The sequence below is a fragment of the Trachymyrmex septentrionalis genome, unplaced genomic scaffold, assembly GCF_001594115.1.
Source record: "Trachymyrmex septentrionalis isolate Tsep2-gDNA-1 unplaced genomic scaffold, Tsep1.0 scaffold37, whole genome shotgun sequence".
NCBI lineage: Eukaryota > Metazoa > Arthropoda > Insecta > Hymenoptera > Formicidae > Trachymyrmex > Trachymyrmex septentrionalis.
The window spans coordinates 1,768,714-1,789,825 of NW_017305536.1; the positions used below are offsets into that span (position 1 = coordinate 1,768,714).

General features: G+C 37.7%; 1 protein-coding gene across 1 annotated transcript in view; it reads left to right on the forward strand.

Annotated features, from left to right (window-relative positions):
- LOC108750630 (teneurin-a) overlaps positions 1-21,112 on the forward strand; it is a 487,296-nt gene that overhangs the window by 115,542 nt on the left and 350,642 nt on the right. The gene's annotated exons all lie outside the window — the stretch shown is intronic.

A 21,112-nucleotide genomic window follows, 5' to 3' on the forward strand; every position in this document is an offset into this window, starting at 1 on the left:
TCCCACGTTACGCAAAAATCGCGCACAAGCCGCAGCGGAAAAACAAAGTGGATTATGCGTCATGTATACTTTCGCCGTTAAGACGAGAGTTTATTCCGCAGACGGTCTAATGTCGTAAGTTTACAGAGGACCTCCGGAAGAGGCGGGGGTGCCTTTGGCTGTTAGGTATAGGTGTCAACGTTATAGGTAGCTCTTTTCGCCAGGGTTTCCTTCGCGCGTCTTACTTCCTCCCCCCGGTTCCTTCGAAAGAGGCTCACAATGTCCGTGTATTTCTCTCCTTCTGCAGCTCTTCCTACCTCTATCCGTGCAATGCCCGAAGGTATGTTGCAGCTTACAGTCTCACTGTTTATCTTCAGCCGTGAGCTTTTGTGTTTGCACAGGCTCCTGGCACTACCAACCGTCGCGTATCCACATCGACCTCGTCCTTCGCGGCTGACTCCGTGCAAGACGAACTACCGCGGTCCTCTATTTATTTAGTTTTTTCCCGGGGAGTTTGTGGATCCCTGTAGGAGAAATGCTTAATTGCCGTAAGTGTCCGCGCCACTGCACAGACCTTGGAAACATTTCTTCACGGAACCTCTTGATCATCGCGGATTTTTTGCCATTTCAAAGATTGAAATTCACGCTGTACGTAACGAGCGTAAATTTATTTGAATGAATTAATTTTAATACTTTTAGTCACAATTTCTCTATTTTATTTAATATTCTCTTAAAAAATGTATTATTATTCGTTTGAATGTCCGATACATTTTGCGATACTTTCATATTTTTTCATCGCACTGGTATGAATTTTCACGGGCTGAAAAATTTTAAATCTTTTTATTATATATTCGTACATTTCTCTCTCTCTCTCTCTCTCTCTCTGCGCGCGCGCGTGTGTGTGTGTGTGTGTGTCTGTCTGTCTGTCTGTCTTCCTTTTTTATATCCATATTAATTGAAAGTGACGTCAAAATATTCTCGCTATATCGTCGAATACACAGCCGTGTCAGTCGAAAACATGTCTAAAGGACCGGCGTGAATATTAGAAAAGTTTTCACGAAATTCCGTACATTGACACGTGACATTGCTGGCGTTGCGGTTTCGCGTTAAAAGAAACGTCTAAATTACCTGCGATAGCATCGAATTCAAAACTGGACGCGACGCGCACGGGTTAGCGCGGGTTAAAAAGTACGGTGCGGATACCGTGGGCGATGTTCCGTGGTGGTAGTTTTTGCAATTAGCGATATCGGCTACGTCATCCGACACGTTCGGTCGGCCGAGCGACGCGATGCACCGGCTGGTGCCGGAGTGCGCACTTCGTAGCGTCGTCGGTGCCGCCTGGCGTATCGCCAAATTTCCAGCTGACCCACCCTCTTTCTCTCATTCCCTGTTCCCCGTATCCCTCGTACTCTCTGCTCCACCTGGCTGCCGTCGACTCCCACGTTGTATATATCGACGCCTAGGGCCATGCGCGTTATCAAACGATTTATATCGGTGTTTTGCAAAATTTGTGGAGCCAAGCCTGCCTTGCTGCGACTGGCATGAGGCGCGCCAGTCCCGCTCGGGGAATGCATTAAACGTTAACGGCGAAAATGGATAACGAGGGTGTGCAGCGGTGGCGCCGGCAAAGGGCGCCTCGTGCATCGCCATGAGCCAAAAGATATCGCCGCGGCGTGTTATCGGGTTTAATCTAGGCTCGTTAATAACCTTTCCGCTTTTGTAAGCGCGTACGCCGCAGAGAGATCCGTTTCCACACGCTCATTCGCGGCCGGTCGAGGGCTGCTCGAGGCCGGTCGAGGCATCAGGATTTATGCCTGTCCTCGATAGCGCACGCCGCCGTAACGCGAAAGCGTTTCCGGAAGCCACGCCTCGCATTTACCGTTAAAATTACGCGCCCATCGTGATGCCCGATGCCGCTTTTGACTATCCGTCTTCCTTGTGGGTGGACACGCGTCGCTCGCAACGAACGAACGTCGCCGTTTGCGATAACGTCCGCGAAAATATTCGTCCCGTTACCATAAGTCTCCGGTGGAAGAGTCTCCCTGGAAAATCCCGAATTTTCTCGGCGTACGTCGCGTCGGTGCGGTGGCAAGAGATTCAACGGAAAATGGGACGTACGTTTCGCGTTAAGAGAAGTTCCAGGCCGCCGGGGATACGAGTCGGCGACGGCGGCTTAGCCCCGAAGTGATTGCGTAAAGGGCGCAGCTGCAGGCACATTCGAGGATTCTTCGGGGAATCCAAGCGAGCACCGTCGCTGGGATAACGTCGGAGAACAAAGAGCGGAGTAAGCTAAAATAATTGCCAATTACAAAACCGAGCTGGATATTAACATTATCTTAGGCAGGCACCACGGCAGACCGCCAACGTTACCTGCAGCTGCAAGACGATGAGTTTCTTTGTGAGAATGTTTTTCCGCGTCTCTCCGTCCGGAGAAATCTCGAGGTGGAGCAGTTGCCGCATGCGTTTTCTTCTACGATAACCGACTATGCCGCTCGCGTAGCCGAGATAAAGAAGATCGTCCGCCTCCGAAGAGAGAAGCGGCGGACATCCGCTATGAACAATTATTAGTACAGCACGGAGCTTTCAACTTTGGAATATCGTTATAACGTGATTTTATCTACAAGTTGTACGGAGAAATTCACTAATGCAAGAAACAAGAGATGAGTGCACTTGAAAGCGCACACCAGCAATTGCGCAGATATGAAGCAACGTATTTCGCGTTTAATCTGGTTACACGCAAGATACAGTAAAACGAAATGAGATGCAGCAGATTCACAGTAAAGTACAATTGCGTAACATGAAGATCCACGATTATTTAGCTTCTTTTGTCAGTCACGCAGCCACAATTGACACGATAAACAAATTTCATGCATATCATATTATACAATTATCAATTCATCAGATTTGGAGAAATTTCGAAGTGAAAATCGTGACAATCTCCATAATTTCTCGATAATTAAAGTAATATCGCAATTGTCACCGCTGTTCTCTTTTCCATCCAGCAATCTATCAATAGATTTTCAACTGGGATTTGCTTCTTTCTCCAATTTCTCCTCTTGCTCTCGAGCGTACAATCTCGAACCAGAGTCAAATCCTCAATTCAGTTATTCACGCGATAGAAATTCCTGATTAAATCGCATTTATTAAATTTATCTCAATTTAACTTTGATAGATATATAACTTCTGTCTTTAACGGTGACAGCAGAAAAATTACAAATGACACGATACGAAACGGTTGTAGTCGTCGTGTTCAGGCAATTATCGGACAGAATTCAGCATATTTGTACCGGAACAGTTCTGTCACAAATAAATATGAATGACGGGTTTCCGACAGGAAAATAACGAGATTCCTCGATCCCGCAATTCTGTGTTGCTGGCCATTATTTTCCATTAATCCGCTATGGCAGGAAAAACCCGACTCCGGATTGAAGAGTCACTCGTCTTTCTCATTCGGATTTCCGAGACAAGCCCGCCTCGATTTCATTCGAGATAAAAGCAAAGAAGTAAGCGTAAAAAGAAGCCGTACCGTTTCCTCCCTTGATCCGCAGATGCGGCCTAAGGTTGTTCGGAAAACGCGTTTGTATTAATTAAAATGTAATTAATCAGAATTAAATTGACTCGGCTGGGTAGAAAGGGTGAGCGCGCGCGACAACGAAGGAAATTGATTGGTGGAAATGGAAGAAGAATAGCATGGTGATGGCAACTTTTCTCGACGGATCGTTCGCTAATTCCGCGATTCCACTATTTTCGCTATCCCGTCGTTCCAAATTGAGAATAATGTAAATATTTCATGAACATCCAATTAGTCTAAGAAAAAAGTGCGGAATTAATTCAACAGTGTTTAATGGCTTCTTGAAAGATTAAACTTCAGTTACTTGCTTATGTATCTGGAACAGCAAAGAAACACGAAAAACTTGCTATATTTTTTGTACTAAAAGTCCTTAAACTAAATGTGACGTGAAACCATCTTTTCTATGCAGCTGTATTGGCGTATAAAGTGATACACATTTCTTATATTAGCCATGTATGCCAAAAAAAAAACGCCGAAAAAAAGAAGAGAAAAAAATTTTGATTTGAGTATTTTTTTATATTATTCATAAAATTGCCTGGTTTTTCTATTGTTGGAAGGCCACAGATATGAAGTTTTACGTGTAAAATTCATGATGCACAGCACGACACAGTGTGAGGGTACAATCGCTAAAGCATTTATAAAGTTCTTTCAAATGTTCGGTCCATGGACATTTTTAAGAGTCAACCGACTTGCGCGCGGTTCTTACGTTGGTCTACGTTAGGAAGTTTCGGGACTAACTACGGCGAAACTATTCAACATTTTTTTCCCGTTAATTAAATACCGTTCTTGTAATGAAGTTAAAAGAGTCGCGGTACTTTAAAATGTTAAATGGGAATTAGGTCACAAACGTACCGTTAAACTCGTTTTTTTTTTCCATTACTTCCCATAAACGTGTTTGGCCGATGTTCAGTATTTTCATTTATTTTTCAAGCTTTCGCGAAACATTGTTGTGGCCGAAACTTGGCATTGCTTTTCGATGGCTTTTTTTTTTAACAAACAGCTGTTGACAGCTCGGTGACCTGCTACAAGTGAATTTAAACGCACATTTCTCTGTCAGCGGTTGCAAATGTTAAGCGTATCAGAATCAATGTTTCGTTGGAATTTCACAAAATTTATTGCAAATAGTACAAGTCGTATGCTTAAATTTTTAAACGTCACGAAAAATAAAATATGATATGTATTTGCAAAAATAATATGCAATAATTGCATTATTCATTATCCTATTTTTTATAACTGCAATTCAATCGGGTTTGCATTTTAAGACTGAAAAATTAATTCGGCGCGCAATTTAAATGACTACATATATAAATTCACATCGAATTATTTAAGCACTTAAGATCCAACTTGATCGTTTAAAACATACTATTAAATCTATATTCTATAGCATCAAGTTTAATCTAATTTAAGTTGCCACTCTTACACAATATATTATTATTTTATACTAAAACAATGATTAAATTTGAAATATAGTGTTACAATTTGATGTGATAGCGTCAAATTAATACCGTATAGTCTCAAAATTAGCCAGTTTTTATATAAGATAAAAACGATATATTCAGTAGGAGCGGTCGCGATTTAAATTAGGTTAAATTTGATATTATAGATTTAACACACAGTGCATTTGTTCTATATCTATTACTTTTTAACATTTACCTATATTAAATAACACCAATATTACGGTACATCTATTACTACTTCTCGCCACACCTGGTGTACGGTTTCGACGTTTGAGAAAAGCATTCGCAGCAAAGGCAATTCAGAAAATACACGTTCGATGTGGCGGAAACGCGATCGCCGACGTAAGTATTGCAATTGCGCACGCTTGCACGTGCCCAAAACTCGTGGCGTTACTTTTTCGCGCGACTTACCGAGGAGCAATAAAGGCAAACGACGCACCGCGTCGTACCGTGCCGTACGATTTATTATCTCGCGGTAAGCCCGTCGACTCTCGAATGAATTGCTCGGTCGCAACTTTTTCGTAAGGTCCTCGGAGAACAAAGCCCGACTATAGATACCATGTGATCGGAAGGACAATAGAATTAATGGCCGGTGAGGAGCGCTCGAGAGAGAATTTTTCCGTCCGCCATCGTGCCACAGGGTCGTCCATCCCCTTCCCTCCACCAACTCTTTGCCGTTGTCCCTCACGGTGTGAAATAACGGCTTGCCGCTACGCCGACGTTGGATATCGAGGTGGTGGTGGTCGATTCGGGGGAGACTTCGGCGGGAATTCCGCCGTTGGACGTGTCCAAACGTTATCGGAGGGCGGTCATCGCTGAACGCCACCGGAATATAGAAACCGGGGACCGGATGCTACTCCGTTTCGTGGACATTTCCTCTCTCTCGTCAACGGACCCTATCGTAAGAGGCGAATGAAAATGCCTCCCGCTCCGATCTTCCTGCGGAAAGGGCTATATCGTATGTAGTATATGTTTTCGTATAGCCGCGACGTAATGCAATATTAAACGCTTCGACCGTTCCCTTCGCTTCGACCGTTCGCGTCCGTTCGCTCGACGGTCATTGTTCCGGGTCGATTTGGTACGCGGATGGGATCGCGGAAGAAAGAATAGACCGTTGAAATCGCGTTATAAGACGGAATGCGATGAGCCGTTATCTCGAATTTATCGAGGATTCGATGGATAGGCAGGAGAACGCGCTCGTTCTAAAGGACATTGGTTGCCGTGCTGCCGTCGCTGCTGCTGGTGAAAAGACCGCGAATAAATTGTGCCCACGGAAGCGGATAACGCGTGAATCTAGAACGCCGGGAAGAGAAATCTGGTAAAAAGCAATGTCGTGTGTTGTCTGGGTTATAGCTTGCTCGAAAATACAGCTTCGTTGAGATCAATAAAACCTCAATCCCGCTCTCTGGCCCGCGGCTAACAGCGTTCTCGAGAAAGCTCTCGCACCTTTTATCCGCTTCCCGATCGTACACCGCTGGGAGTGTATATTAAGTGGCACTAGCATCGATTAAACTCAATTCCTTTTATTTTCTTCAATCACGCGTTATTCCTCGACTGTTTATCGTGTGGATTTAAACATGCGAGTACTTAAATCCATGCACATTGTACTCATCGCGGATTACGTTATTACATCGAACATTAAATTGTTGATGATAAAATTATCATTTAACAAAGAATATTCGTGATTATGTACATCGGGTACGTAATGCAGCGGATTTGTATAGCGGATTAACATTCGCTAGTTGCATTAATGTCAGGAAGCAATCGCATTTTAGCGACGAAAGTCGCAGCGCGATGACCAAGAATCAATAGAATCTATGAACGTGCCAAGAATCTTCTGACCTACGTGCCTCAGTTCGACGAAACAACCGCAATCGGATCCTGTGGCAGCGATTACGCCATAGTGGCCGCAAAAGCGCTTTAACCGAATGCACGTTCGCGGCGTTACGCCGACATTGGCGTACGGCCACTCGAAACGACGACACTCGTAGCCGACCAAGCGAATCGCATTAATGATGGTTACCGGAACAGCCAACGGACGAGGATGCTTTATCGTGCTCCAGCCGCGCCGTATTCGGACGGACAAGAAGCCGTGAGCGGATAATTATACGGAAGTTTCCAATTACGGATAACGCCGTAGCGAGTAACCGTAGGTGTTAGCAGACAGCCGTTATCTAATCCCGAATCGAGTGGTGGGCCCTATATAGGACCTCCAGCAGACGTCGTGTGCATTAAGAGGATAAACCATACCGCGATCGTAGATTAAGCGCGTGACGTTGCGTGACATTAAACACCGCTATTGCGTTACGCATTGGAGCGCGATATTTCGCGAATTTGTCTTGAAACGCAGGTAAACTCGTTATCTATACTTGTCCTATCTTGAATCACTTGCAAAAATATCGTACGACATACAACAAGTTCGAAAAATATTCGGACAGGAAGTAGTTTTGTAAAGAGTCTTATTTATAGAGAATAAATATTAATTAGAAATTTTTTATACAATGAGTACGTTCTGTTCTAATATAAACAAAAGAGCTATAAGTGTTCCTGATCTTAGAAGTTACATTTCTCGATTGTATGAATACTTTTTGTGCGTTCAAATAATACAATTTTTCATTTTTACTAATTTTTATTTTAAGATAATGTATACGTTAATTATTACACATTTTTAGGTAAAATAATTTTGAGAAATATACAGTCTTTTATTCTTCGTTAATAAGTTGCTAATTAACTAATTTATTTGTTAAACATAAGTTAATAATTAATTTTTTAATTAAATCCCTTGTTTAGAAAAAATTTAAATTCATAAAAAGAATCACACAGAATATTATTATCTGCACATTTGCAATGTCAATAGTTTTGCGGCTAATTAATATAATTATTTTTTAAAAGACTAAAATACACAGAGATTATGCTAATTATACAGATTTATTGTGTAATTTGAAATCATCTTTTACATCGTGAAAGTAATAACATCGTTGTTTAACATGCATTTGACCTCGTTGAATTGACGTTTTGCCCGATGACCTTTTCTTTGATCTGTAAGGTGTGTCTTGAGCGTAACCATCATAAAAGTGATTATGCGTGCATATATATTCAGTGAACCAAAATGGTCTTTCGGAGGATCCGAGCTAAAAAGAATGTTACTCTTAATGAGCTGGCCTACCGCCAGTTTCTTGTCCGATAAACTAACTCACCCTACAACTCAAATCAGTTTGCTCGAGCATAGACTTTCGGACACAAGCATCCGTCGTTTAATAATAGTTCGATGACATAAAACTCAATACATAACGTCATTTTAGCAATATTACTTGTCACATTTTAACTTTAATATATCTAACTAAAAAAGAGAATTCCTATATGCGGTCAAAGCGGATCTTAATACTTAAATATTAGCTTAAATACATCTGTGTGTGTGTGAATTTATTATATATACATATCTGTGTGATTCTACAAATAATTAATGATGAGATGTTAATAAGAATTTTAAATCTGCAAATAATTTTATTCCGAAAAATATTCAGCCAGGGTTTAAATCTAGAATCCTCGGTGATCGAATTGTTATGACGTCCAAAAAATTCGAGAGTTCTAAATTCAAACCCTGGCTGAATATTTTTCGGAATAAAATTATTCGCAGATTTAAGATTCTCATTAATATCTTATTATTAATATTTTTATAAATATTTCATTAGCAAAAAAAATTAAATTGCTTATCGATATTACTACTTTGGCTCTGCTTATGAATACGTTTTAAGATTGAAAAAGATTTCGATGCGCAGTTTGAAAAATCAAATAATATACATGTATGTACATATAAATTCATACAGCAGATTTAAACACTAAGATCTGCTTTGATCGGATATAGGAATTCTCTTATTTAATTAGATTTATTCTCATTAATGGATACTATCATAACTTTAATAAATTCAATTTATGCACTGAGAAAAATTTCTGATTAAAAATGAACGAACCTGAAGATTCTGATCATATTAATTGAAATTCTGATTATCTCGACTAGAATTATAATAGATCAATAGAAAATTCTGATTTGTTCATTTTCAATCAGAATTAAAAGCAATCAGATTCTGCTTCAAAATGAATGCATTTATTTTTATATATTGTAAATAGTAAATTGCTTTCGAGTGTAAATCAATGTACACTTGATAAAGATACAGTCAATATGTACAGCTAATAATACAGTTCCTCGCTCGTGACCGATTTACGTGAATCTCACTCGCACTATAATTAAGTATGCAGATATACACGGCAACATTTCCGTGGGCTCTCCCACGCGCGCGCGTTTGCTTCGGAAACTATCGCAAACTATCCAAGTTTATGTGATATACTAACACAACCGGCAGAAATCCGAAGAACGACGAGCGGAATTACAAGTATTACGTTGATATCGTCTCGCGACCTTATCGATCGTTTGAAATCCCTTTCTGTAGAATGCAATTTGGAGTATTCGTTGGCTCTTTCCCGTTTCGTTACCTCCCGATGATGGATTACCCCATTACGCGGATTCTTTCTTTTTTTTTTTCTTCTTTTTTTTTAACAGGTCCCTTCGAGCTGACCCAGTATCACATGGCATATAATAATAGCCCTGCCGGCGCACGCCAGAGTGGCTTGGCCCTCTTGTTCTTTGAAACAATAGGACGTTACTTTGTTTTCTGACGTACCGTCGTTTCGGGCCGGCGAGCATACGCGAAATCTAATCCATATCCTGGCGAGGGTGAAATTTACTACTTTAATAACACCGCGTACTGCTATCCAGGCGCAAGTATACATACGTACGTGAATACACCGCGACCGTGCCGTTGGTGTACCAATGTTCTCCAACTTCCATCCAGCCTCTGTCCGACAGACAGGAACGATTTCGAGTATTTGGGTCAAGTTGTACCCGTTGTTTGCTAGTGACCATGTAATACGCGCGGCCGTTACCGCTGGCTGCAAAACGTAAATCCGGTACAACCGTGGCAACTTGTTCCCTGTCGGAATAGAAAGTAGCATCGCTAATTTAACGACGTAACACGATGCCGCGGTGTTCGTTACCTACGAGCAATGATATTTCTGCGGCGCGAAACAACGTCGAGACGCACATTCGGCTGACGAATTGCACGAAAATGCCCTACGTGTGCTTCAAATCGCTGACGCGAACTGCGAAGTCTACATAATGATGGTAGACATGAGTAAAGAATTCTACACCGTGATGTTAGAGAGAGAAAGAAAGAGAGAGAAAGAGAGAGAGAAAAGAGTGAAAAAAAAGATATGTATTTTCATACTACAAGAAACACAATTATAATTTATTCCCATTATTTTAATTTGATAATTCAAATGGTAAATATATAAAAAAGTAATTTATTATTTAATTTAAATTAATTTAAAAATATTTAAAACTTGAAATAATTTTCGGAAATAAATTGCGAGGCGATGAAATGATCGGATTCACACAATCAATCTGAAACAAGTAATCCCCCCAAAATTTCTTTTTAAAAATCCTAAGCCTTTAGACTACTAATTCAATTTAAATAAATGTATATTACATAGTAGTTCAACATCTTAACACTCGGACCGGTAAGGCGCTTCGTATTTCAACTTTTAATATAAAAAGTCTCGTTTCCAATCATATTGTTAAAAATATTTATTTTTTATAATATATTGTAAAAGAATTTATGTAAGAGAGTCTCTCAAAAGAATATATTCTAGAATCGATATTTTTATAGTCTGTTCTTATTTGAAGATAATCTTAATGATTTAAGATGCTAATGGCTCTATGATTAATTTGTGACATCTTAAAACTATATATGTAAGACGGTCGATTCTTAAATATAAGAATTAATTATGAAAGCCAACTTAAATTCATTATACAGTTATACAAATATAAACAGTAAAACAGCATTATTTTCAAGATTTGAAGCTGTAGTTCATCACTTGTAAAATTCAATAGTTAGCAAACTTGAGAGTAACAACTTTATGAGAGCGTATTGAGAAAGAAGTCTCCACGTGAAAATCCGGGAAGGCTACACACGATTCGAAAGGATGGGCTATTTTCACTCGTATACACACGTGCCCTATAAGAGCAGATTGGGGTGAAGAAGCCGCTCCTCTATTTTCTTTACCTGCGTGGGACAGTCACGTGCCGCGACGTACAAAAGAGCAGGAAAGTAACGAAGGAAGATGGGAGATACGAAAGAACGGGAGAAGAAAGAGAGCGATATACGATGTTAGGGTGGATCCTGGATACATAACGTAACGGATGGACAGGCAAGCTAAGGCTAGATGGGTAAGGCTATACTCCAAAGCTAAACTACTTTGCCCCAAGCAAGACGGGGGGTTTGCGAAGCTTGAGTGCTAGCCGCTTGTTCTGTAATCCAATAGAGACCCTAAGACCTTTCCCACTCCACCGTCAATATAGGTACACACGCCGATAGGTACACCCTATGTACATTGGATACGTATGTAAATTTCAATATGGCGCGTCGAGTCTGCGCGTTTTTCTACGATCTACCTAGGTTGACCGAAAACAATCCACGGATACCAGATGGGAAAAGGATTCGCTAACGTGGACCCTTTGAGTTCTTGGAGATTTTCGGAATGTGCGGAATATGCGGAATATGCGAAACTTACAGACGACACTGTGGATGACCGACCCTAGATTCTAGCGATGAAACGTGCGATGATTTTCAAACATCTCACAGCATCCAGGATGATTGGATAAGGCTTTCGAGCTAATACATTATTTATATTTATTCGAACGTAACTCTCTCCCTTATTCGATATTACGAAAACTGTGAATATGCCAAGTAAACGTGCCATGCATCTCAATGGAAATCCAAATCGCTGTTTATATATACTCCACAGGCAATAGTATTTTGATACTCGATTAATATGGCTATTATCGATGAAATCAAACTGGCAAATTACTAATTATGTATTCGTAATTAAAGTAATTATGTTATGGTCTATGCTACAATATTTCAATCGAAATTCGAATGTTACTCTCTTATGTATCTTTTATATACATATTAGAATTCACGTACATTATACCTGAACATGTTCGAGTTTAAAAAAATGGTAATAAATATTAAAGGTAATAAATATTATAAAATTCGTTCTAAACTACTTTTTTATAAATTATTTTCAGCTGACTACATTTTAAGTGGTTGCATTTGTCTGACCTCATTCACTATCCCGCGCGTAAAATCTCAGTATAATACGTATATAATGCGTTTTCCTAAATGCACTGGTTTCTGCGAAATACATGCACCTTCATTACATTTTCATTATTACGCAAAATCTTTCTATATAAAATTTTCGTATATAAGAGAATTATAAGATATTACTTAATAAGTATCTTTTAGGGTCATTCAACCAAAAAAGTTATCTACATCTCATAGTAGGCTGGAGACTCATCATATTGTTCCAAAATTTAAAAAACTGAAAATAAATCTTTGTACAGAAATAGAACTCTCTATAAAGAGATTGAAGTCGCTAATTTCAAACGTACATAAAAAGTATATTTATTACAAAAATTAATTTTGCAATAAATTCTTATAAACGAATTATTAAATATTAATTGTAGAGGGAAACTGATTACGCCAATCAATTTTGTAAGAAAAATTACAAAAAAAAACACATAATCTCTTTCATTTATTACTTTTTTATTAACTTTACTGGTCTAACCATAGTTGGAACGAATTCCAATAATCCGTGATTCTGGTTTTATTTTTTTTTTTTTGCATAACGGAGAACGATAGGAGAAAAAGTTATACATATTTCTTTTGTAACTTTTCCCGCAGAATCGGTTGGCGTAATCAGTTCCCCTTTATGATCAATATTTAACAATTTGTTTAAAACAATTTGTTGCAAAACTAATTTTTGTAATGTGTTTTTTATGTCAGAAATGTTTTTCTATGCTCCGGTCCTATTTCCAATTATTACTATGACATTCTCACTCAAGATCAATTTTTTTTAATTAAAATATATTTCTCTTAAAACTGTACAATCTAAAGAAAACCAAATCTCAATCTAATTATCTATTTCTCGAAATATTTAAGTTCATTTATTAAAATGAAACATCTTACAGTTTTTAATAAAGGATTTTGTTAATAGTAAAAAAATAAGAAAAATAAGCAAATCAGTTTTCAGCACGATGCAAATGGAACTTATAGAATGCAATAACAGCATTCTTTTTTAGAAAAACTGTGGCGCCAAGGCTAAATGAGTAACCATATATGCAAAAATATATATTTCAAAATTAATTGTTCAATGTTTAAATTTTATGATCATATTATTTTGCAACCTTTAATTTTTATAATTTTGTTTTCCATCCATACAAATAAAAAAGATCAAATATAATTAATAGGATTATATAATAATAGGATTGGAAATATCAGATCATACATAATCTTTAAAATTTGAAAAATTTTCAAATACAAAAATATTTTATAAAAATCAATTAACGATATCAATTTTACATTCTATATTTTCTATTCTTATTAAAGATAAATCAATTATTCTAGCCACATAAAAATTTAGAGTACTTTCAAATATCTATTTTATAAAACTCGAACAAATGATTTCACATTAATATTCTAAATTTCATTTTTATCACTTTTTGGAATATTTTAGCTTAATAAATTGCATAAATTAATGTAAATGTTCTGTACTGAATGAAAAATCCATTAAAAAACATTTTTATTATAAAAAATAAAATTTATTTTAATATTTGTTAGTTCTCTTTTGGCTTTTCTAAGAAAATATAATAAATTGAAAGTATGTTTTATACTTATGGCCAAAGCAGTACAAGTAATTATTGGTCTACAGTATTGGTAATATATTTAGTAATGACACAAAATACTTTGAATGCTAAATATAATCATATCATATATAGGAACAACGAATCAAAGCGTCTAGTAAATTTTCGATACGTAGGAAAGTATCTCGTCAACAATTACATAGAATTTGTAGTATTAGAAGCCCATATCACGTAGTAGTTCATCAGCAGTACAATTGGCTACTCTTCTCGGGCATCAAGTTTTCTTGACCTGAAAACTTGAAATCCATGCTGCTTACGTAAGAATGCGACCGTGCATGAGAATGGAAATTACACCATTTATTGTATTATTTCAAGTAATGGCGTTATAAAATATTACAACTTAAAAATTTATATTTATTTGCTATAATTATATAGCAAATTTACACGACACTGCTATAAAACAAAATCAATTATCTATAAAATTTAGATACATGATTATTGATATATTACAATAATTTTCTGAATAATTTAACTCCAACAAATTGATCGAATAAGAAGTTTCTATTTCAATTCTAATTCAATTTTTGTTAAGAATTCTATAAACAAATTTTTTCAAAATTTCTTGGAATGAAAATTTATAGGATTGACAAACTCTTGTAGCTTGTTAACGATCGCCTAATAAATTTATTATAAAACAATGATATTTAAGAGAGTGTACGATATTGATTTCTTTGAAAAAAAAAATAATAAACTTGTATTTCTTGTAAATAAGAATAAGTATATCAATATTTGACGTGTAAAGTTGCTGGAAGGATAAAACAGGTAGGAATATCCTGCGAATTATCCCGTACCCTGCAGTGTACCGACGTCGGTGTCCTATGAGAAGGGTAGTTTTACTCGAGGTAGTCGGTAAAGAAGGATGGTTCACGGCAAAGGGTGGCTCGTTGCCGATAGAGTATTCGAAAATTCTCTGCAAACAGCGTACTGGGATGAAACTCGAGCGATGGGGTTACCTGTAATTTTTTACCGTAGTAACGCGCCAACAACGGTAATATCCATTGCTGTTTACGTAATCGTTTGCTGATAATTTCTCCTAAATAAAATGTATAATATTTTAATAGTTTAGAAGTACAATTATTAATCTCACATAAAATTATTATTCAATGAAATTAATGTTTTTATCTATGTATGTATGTACGGAATTAACAGAAAATTCGTACATCCTCCGGATTTGGCTAGTATACTAAATTATACAACTAATTACTTAAGTCAGAAGTATTTTAACATGACGTTGTTTGTCTGCACAGGGAATATTCCGTGTGCATTGATGAAGTAATTCTTGGATACCGTACGTTTTAGACGCGATCAATCGAGCGCTCGTGGGGTGAACTTGCTGTGCACGATTTTGTGTGCCGTATTTTACTGCGTCGCTGCTCGTAAAAGCTCGGATGCGAACCCCGTCGTTCCGGAATATCGATTTCACGGTTGCAGATATTCCTGCACGTGTCTTAGCTCGTGCCGGCACTTCCAGTCGTAAATGCAAGGTTCCTGCACCCTCCACGGCGGTCGCCAACGAAGTCGGGTCAGACGTCAGGAGTGAGTGACAGTCGTGCCGAGCGATTTTCTCGTGTATAACGGCCTGACACCTTGCAATAAGAAGGCATGACAGAAGACCAGGAATGGCCGATGGTTCTGACAGGTGCGCGCGCAGACCCTCGATGCTATAGACGTTCCCATTGTGTCTTATTCCTGGGTTATCATTATCGTTCTGTCTTCACCTACACTCTGAATTATATATATGTCAAAGTACGATGCAAGCATTGTATGCTCGTCATCACGTTTCAAAGCTTTCACTGTGTTACATTACGTAGAGACAATGTCATTCCTTAGTTACATTCGTCCATTTTTAACGATGTTGCTATGTCGCGAGTTATTTCCGTTCCAATTTAAAAATTTAATACCAACAGAATAAGCACACTCGTGTAAGTAATATTGACTTCGCTCTGCTAGCAAGTGTTAATCATATAACAATATGATGAATTTGCAATTTAGTTGTGAATTCGCAAATATAATTGTGTGCCGAAGGAATTATAAGCATATATGTGTTTCACAAATACGACAAAATGTACATGCAATAAAAAATATATAAATTCATGTTATAAATTCATGAATTGTAAGTAATGCATTTCCGTTACATTTTCTACTCATGGATAATATTCAACCAAGTAATATACTACCAAGAAGGATACAAGAATAAAAAGATAACGGGTTATTCATGGATAGGCATAAAGTAAATCAAGCGAATAAGACGATAACGATTGTTCTGAGACATCGTATTGTTCAATAATACTGATTAATAAGACATGAAATGGTTACCATAGCATCAAAGTCTCAACAAGGCCATACCTATTTTAATTTTTACATACTGGGCAGAATGTTATCAATGTCGATGTCAATGCAAATGAGAACAAACATGTGAACCTAAGCTAGACGATTCAAGTTTTTACCTTTACAGCCCATAAGATAATTATTTAATATCTAAAATAGTACGTCATTTAGCCTACGTTAATGAACTTGAATTGTTAAGGTTGCTAATAATATTACGAGAGAATATACATACAGCGAATTGAATCGAAGAAAAGAGAAACGCAAGAAGAAAAAATATACACTTATTAAATGAAACATTAAATATTACTGTATGTGTACCTAATACAAAACTAAATGAAGATTCAAATTATTTTAATTATATTTTTAGGACAAGTACAAAAAGATCAATATAAAACACTAAAATGCCATTTTCACGCGCGATTTTTCATAAACTTGAAAAATAATCCGAAAAAAATGACGGTACTTATATCTCGCCTGGAAAAGGCGAGGAGTGCGCATGAGTCGAATTCTTCTTTTTTTTTTCCACTGACATTAGAGAGTGATTAAAAACTTGATCCTACCGCGCCGGTCCATCTTTATCCATCCACCCATCCATCGTCCTTCGAGTTCGTTTTACTCGACCTCCAACCTTTCGTTTACGATATAGCGGACAATATGGCGGAGTAATTATTGTTCAGGGGGAACTTGGAGACGATAAGCAAGGGGGCTGGTGCAGGAACATGAACGAGAGAAAGAGGGAGAGGCTCGATGGTGTCGGATTACTGCTGGTATTGTGAAGTCCAGACATGGGGAAGAAGAAGAGAAAGCAGCAACCGGGTGGAGGTGTATAAGAACAGCGATACGAGAACAGGCACGGTGGATAAGACGAAAGAGACAGCGAAGACGAGCCTGAAGCAGAAGCAGGATGAAGAAGAAGAAGAAGAAGAAGAAGAAGAAGAAGAAGTTATTAGAAATACCGTAAGAGAGTACAATACCACATCCATCCCAGAGTAAAAGAGTGAGGATGCGAAGGTGGATTCACCCTGGTTCTTTCTCCCGCCCCTTCCATCGACTTCTTCGTGTATCTCAGACCTCGTCGGAAGAGTCGACTTTCGCGGGACGTCGACAGAATCGAGATGGTGCGAGAGAACTTCGCTGACGAGAGAAAAAGCAAGAGAAAGAGAGAATGACAGAGAGAGAATATTAGAGGGAGGAGAGGGGGGGGGGAGAGAGAGAGAAAAAGAGAGAGAATCTCTGTATCTTGGTGCTTCCTTTATTTGCCGCGATTTATTTTATGGTACACACGCGCGCACACTACAGCTACCCGGCCGACACACAGACGAGCAGAGTCCTCGGTACTATGTGCCCGGCCGAGTGGAAAAATGTGATATTCTCTGACAAATGGACGGTGGCGGCTCGTGGCAGAGATGTACGTTTAAATGCGATTGTTTATTTCGTGCTCGATTGCTCGCTAATATCAATTTGTGATGTTCCGCCGGTTTATCGCTCTTAGCCGCGACGTCCCGACGGAGTTAAAAAGTATTACAGCTCTGACGGAATGTAATCTCCTCGTGCAATTCGAAACACATCTGTACAGTATTGACGTACGAAGAGATGTATATTCGACATACGAATTAATAAAATTAATTTAATAATTAATAAAATTAAACTAATTTAATAAAATTAAACTAATGTTTACAAAGGTATCTAAAATTAGAAAATAATATATGCTTTTACCGCGAAAAAAAGAGTTTTTGTGCACGGTCATTTAGAGCTCGCGTGCACAGTCGCGAGTTAATAAACATACAATTTACATGAGCAACCTAATAGTTATATCTTGCCATAATTATCGTGTATTATGTTACATGTGCAATTTTATACATCTCTACCACTAGACATTATCCAGCGTGTCTATTATCGTGCAGCCAATCTAGTCAATAGTCTCGTGCACACGCCTATATTTAGACAAGTCCGTCCCATTGTCATGTAACTAATATTCTCACTGGTCTCGTCAATAATTTCGTGCACTATGCAATTTCATGCATCATGAATAAGCCTTACATGGGTCATATTAGGTATATAATCCTCCATATTTATCTATTATTGAATTGCTATACAATCCCTAATTTTTATTGAATCCGAATACATCTTGTAAGAAAATTACCCCGTAATAGTTACACAAAATGCGCGAGTGTCAATAACTATTCAGAATCAATATCTCTGAAAAAAGAGCTTAAAGGTTGTCGCGCTAATCTTAGATTTTGAAGCTATTTCATGGTATTGATGATATTTATAGTAAGATATTGCTATTATTTTCAACGACAAAAGCATATTTGTGGTGCGGAACGCAGACACGGATCTCGTAAGTGCGAAACGAGGGAGACCTTTCTGGAGTGTTGGTCAATTGTCAAAGGGGTGTCGGAGCAAAGGAAAGGCATGAGATATCGATGGCTGGGCGAGCATAGTGGTATATAGGCGGTCGTAATTGTTATCCGATCGAAACCAAGGGAAAGGGTCGCCATAGGATGGATGTGACGTCATCGGGTACAGGTCCACCTATAATTGGATTTATGATCGGAGTATCTACCTCTACGTTCACAGGCACGAAAATATATTATTCAAACGTTCCGCGCGAGTTTGCAACGTATGTTAGCGCAAACATGTGTGCATATATAGTTCTTTACATTAAATGGATATGTATAAGAACCTAGAAGTAATGATTCTATTTTGGATATTCATAAAAAGAATATTCAGTGTGTAATATATTTTAACTTGATATTGGCTGGCATTAAAAATTATGAAATTAAATTAGATAGTATTTAAGAAGTAAAAATTATATGAGTTAAAAAATCGAGTTGCAGATGGTAATATTTACTTATTCTTGAATATACTGAGAATGTATGATGTATACATACGTGTGCGTGCGTGCGTGCGTGCGTGCGTGCGTGCGTGCGTGCGTGCGTGCGTGTGTGTGTGTGTGTGTGTGTGTGTGTGTGTACGATTCGCGTTTACAGCGCAATCATGGCACGATCGAGGAAAGTTTTAATTACCGGTATCAATTCGCATAACTCGCGCAGAGTCGAGAATTCAAGGCTTCTCCAGACACGCTGAATGAAGTTCAGACGTGGGGCATATCGCTATATGTCGGCGGAATCATTTCTCACAAGTTTTAATTGCCGCTGTCTATTAATACGACGATTACGGTAACGATATCTACGTTCATTAAAATCGGCTACATAAATATTTCAGTCTTCAGAAAATAGAGCTTCTCTGGAAATGAGATTCCGTTCTTGCATGTGACAATAATAAAACATATTACTTGCTCGCTGTAAGACCAGTAAGATAAATTGAGTCTATTTGTACATCTTCTCTTCCATGCGCGTTTTGCTATTCTCAATCGTTGACTTAACTTGTCGATATGCACGGTATATATAGTAGGAGCATATCACTATGAAGCTGATTTCCCAGTGATATGCCTCGTGCCTGCACCAGCTGAACTGCACTGATTGTATTCTCATGCAAAGTATGTCGTTCCCATTGACTACATTGTTCTGTTCGTATTACCGATTATGTTAGAATGTAACTGTTAACTGTGCATATATATTTCTATTTTACGCAGGAAGACAATAATTTCTCTGACTTTTTGCGTATATTATTAATTACGCAATTATTTACTATCTAAAAATAATTCAAAGTTGCTTTTCAAAACATTAAAATAATAATTATTTCATAACACGCCTAAAAATTCGAGAAAATATCTAAGCAATCATTTCATATTAATATTGTTGTGTGTAATATGAATAATTATCGGACCACACAGTCTATTACAATTTCATGTAACGTACCTGCTGAAATGCAAAGAATCATTTTTCATCTCACGATAGAAACATAATCAGATTTCGTAACGTTGGAACTATCTATCTACACTCGAAAGGGCCTCCCTCTAATCTTTTTCAATAGTTAATAGGATCAGAACGTTAATCAATCAAGCGCGAGGCAATTAACGTAACCTTTTGACAGGCGTTCTGTCCAAGATGCGAGCATCTGACGTGGATTTCTTTAATCAGTCACCTTCAATGCGGGAAGTAAAGAGACGATGGGACACGAAGAAAGGGAGAGAAAGACGAACAGAAAATAAGTTGTAGCACAAAATGAATCGCACGAGTGAAACTGACAGATAATTTTATAATTGAAGAACAACTCGATTATGAACTGACTTTGTATTTTTCTAAAATACAATCAGATACTCTAAGTATATATCCTGATTACAAGTTATAAAAATGTCTTTTCAATTTCTTTAAAAAAATATAATTAATTATATTTAATTTAATAAATTATTGAAAAAATAAATAAATTGTTCACTAATTAATTATTTGCAGCATATTAATAATATTTATATATGTAACTACTGAAAAAAAATTGCAATTTTCATGAAAATTACGTTAATATCCAATGAAATGTGAGAAATCGTTCGTTTCCCTTTTTAGATTACTTAATGGAGTCATCGCGCTCATTTTCTTCTCCTTTCTCCCTTCAATTTCGATTTATCTGTGATTTTAAGAACGTATCTAACAATTTGACTTTCTTACTTCGCGTTCGTCGGACTACCCTTGAAGAAAATTGCTGCCCATTTTTCTCCGTCATCCGGCCTCACCCCAATCAGCTACCCTTAAAATCTGAAACTCGATGGTACGAAGATGCGTATCTTTTCGCGAAATAATCTTTTCAACGAGCTTACAAAATAATGAGTCACTTATTTCCGAATCATTTCAGAGATGCACGAATCAAGATAATATACAAATTTAGCTAGAATAGGTGACATGATAGTGTAAACGTCATCATCAAGCCGTGTATCCAACATCGCATTATGGCAAATGTGGTTATATCAAATACGATATAATTTATAATACAGTGTAATTTGAGTTACAATATAGAATACGTATATTATTATCTGGATTAATATCACGGAGTATAATTTAT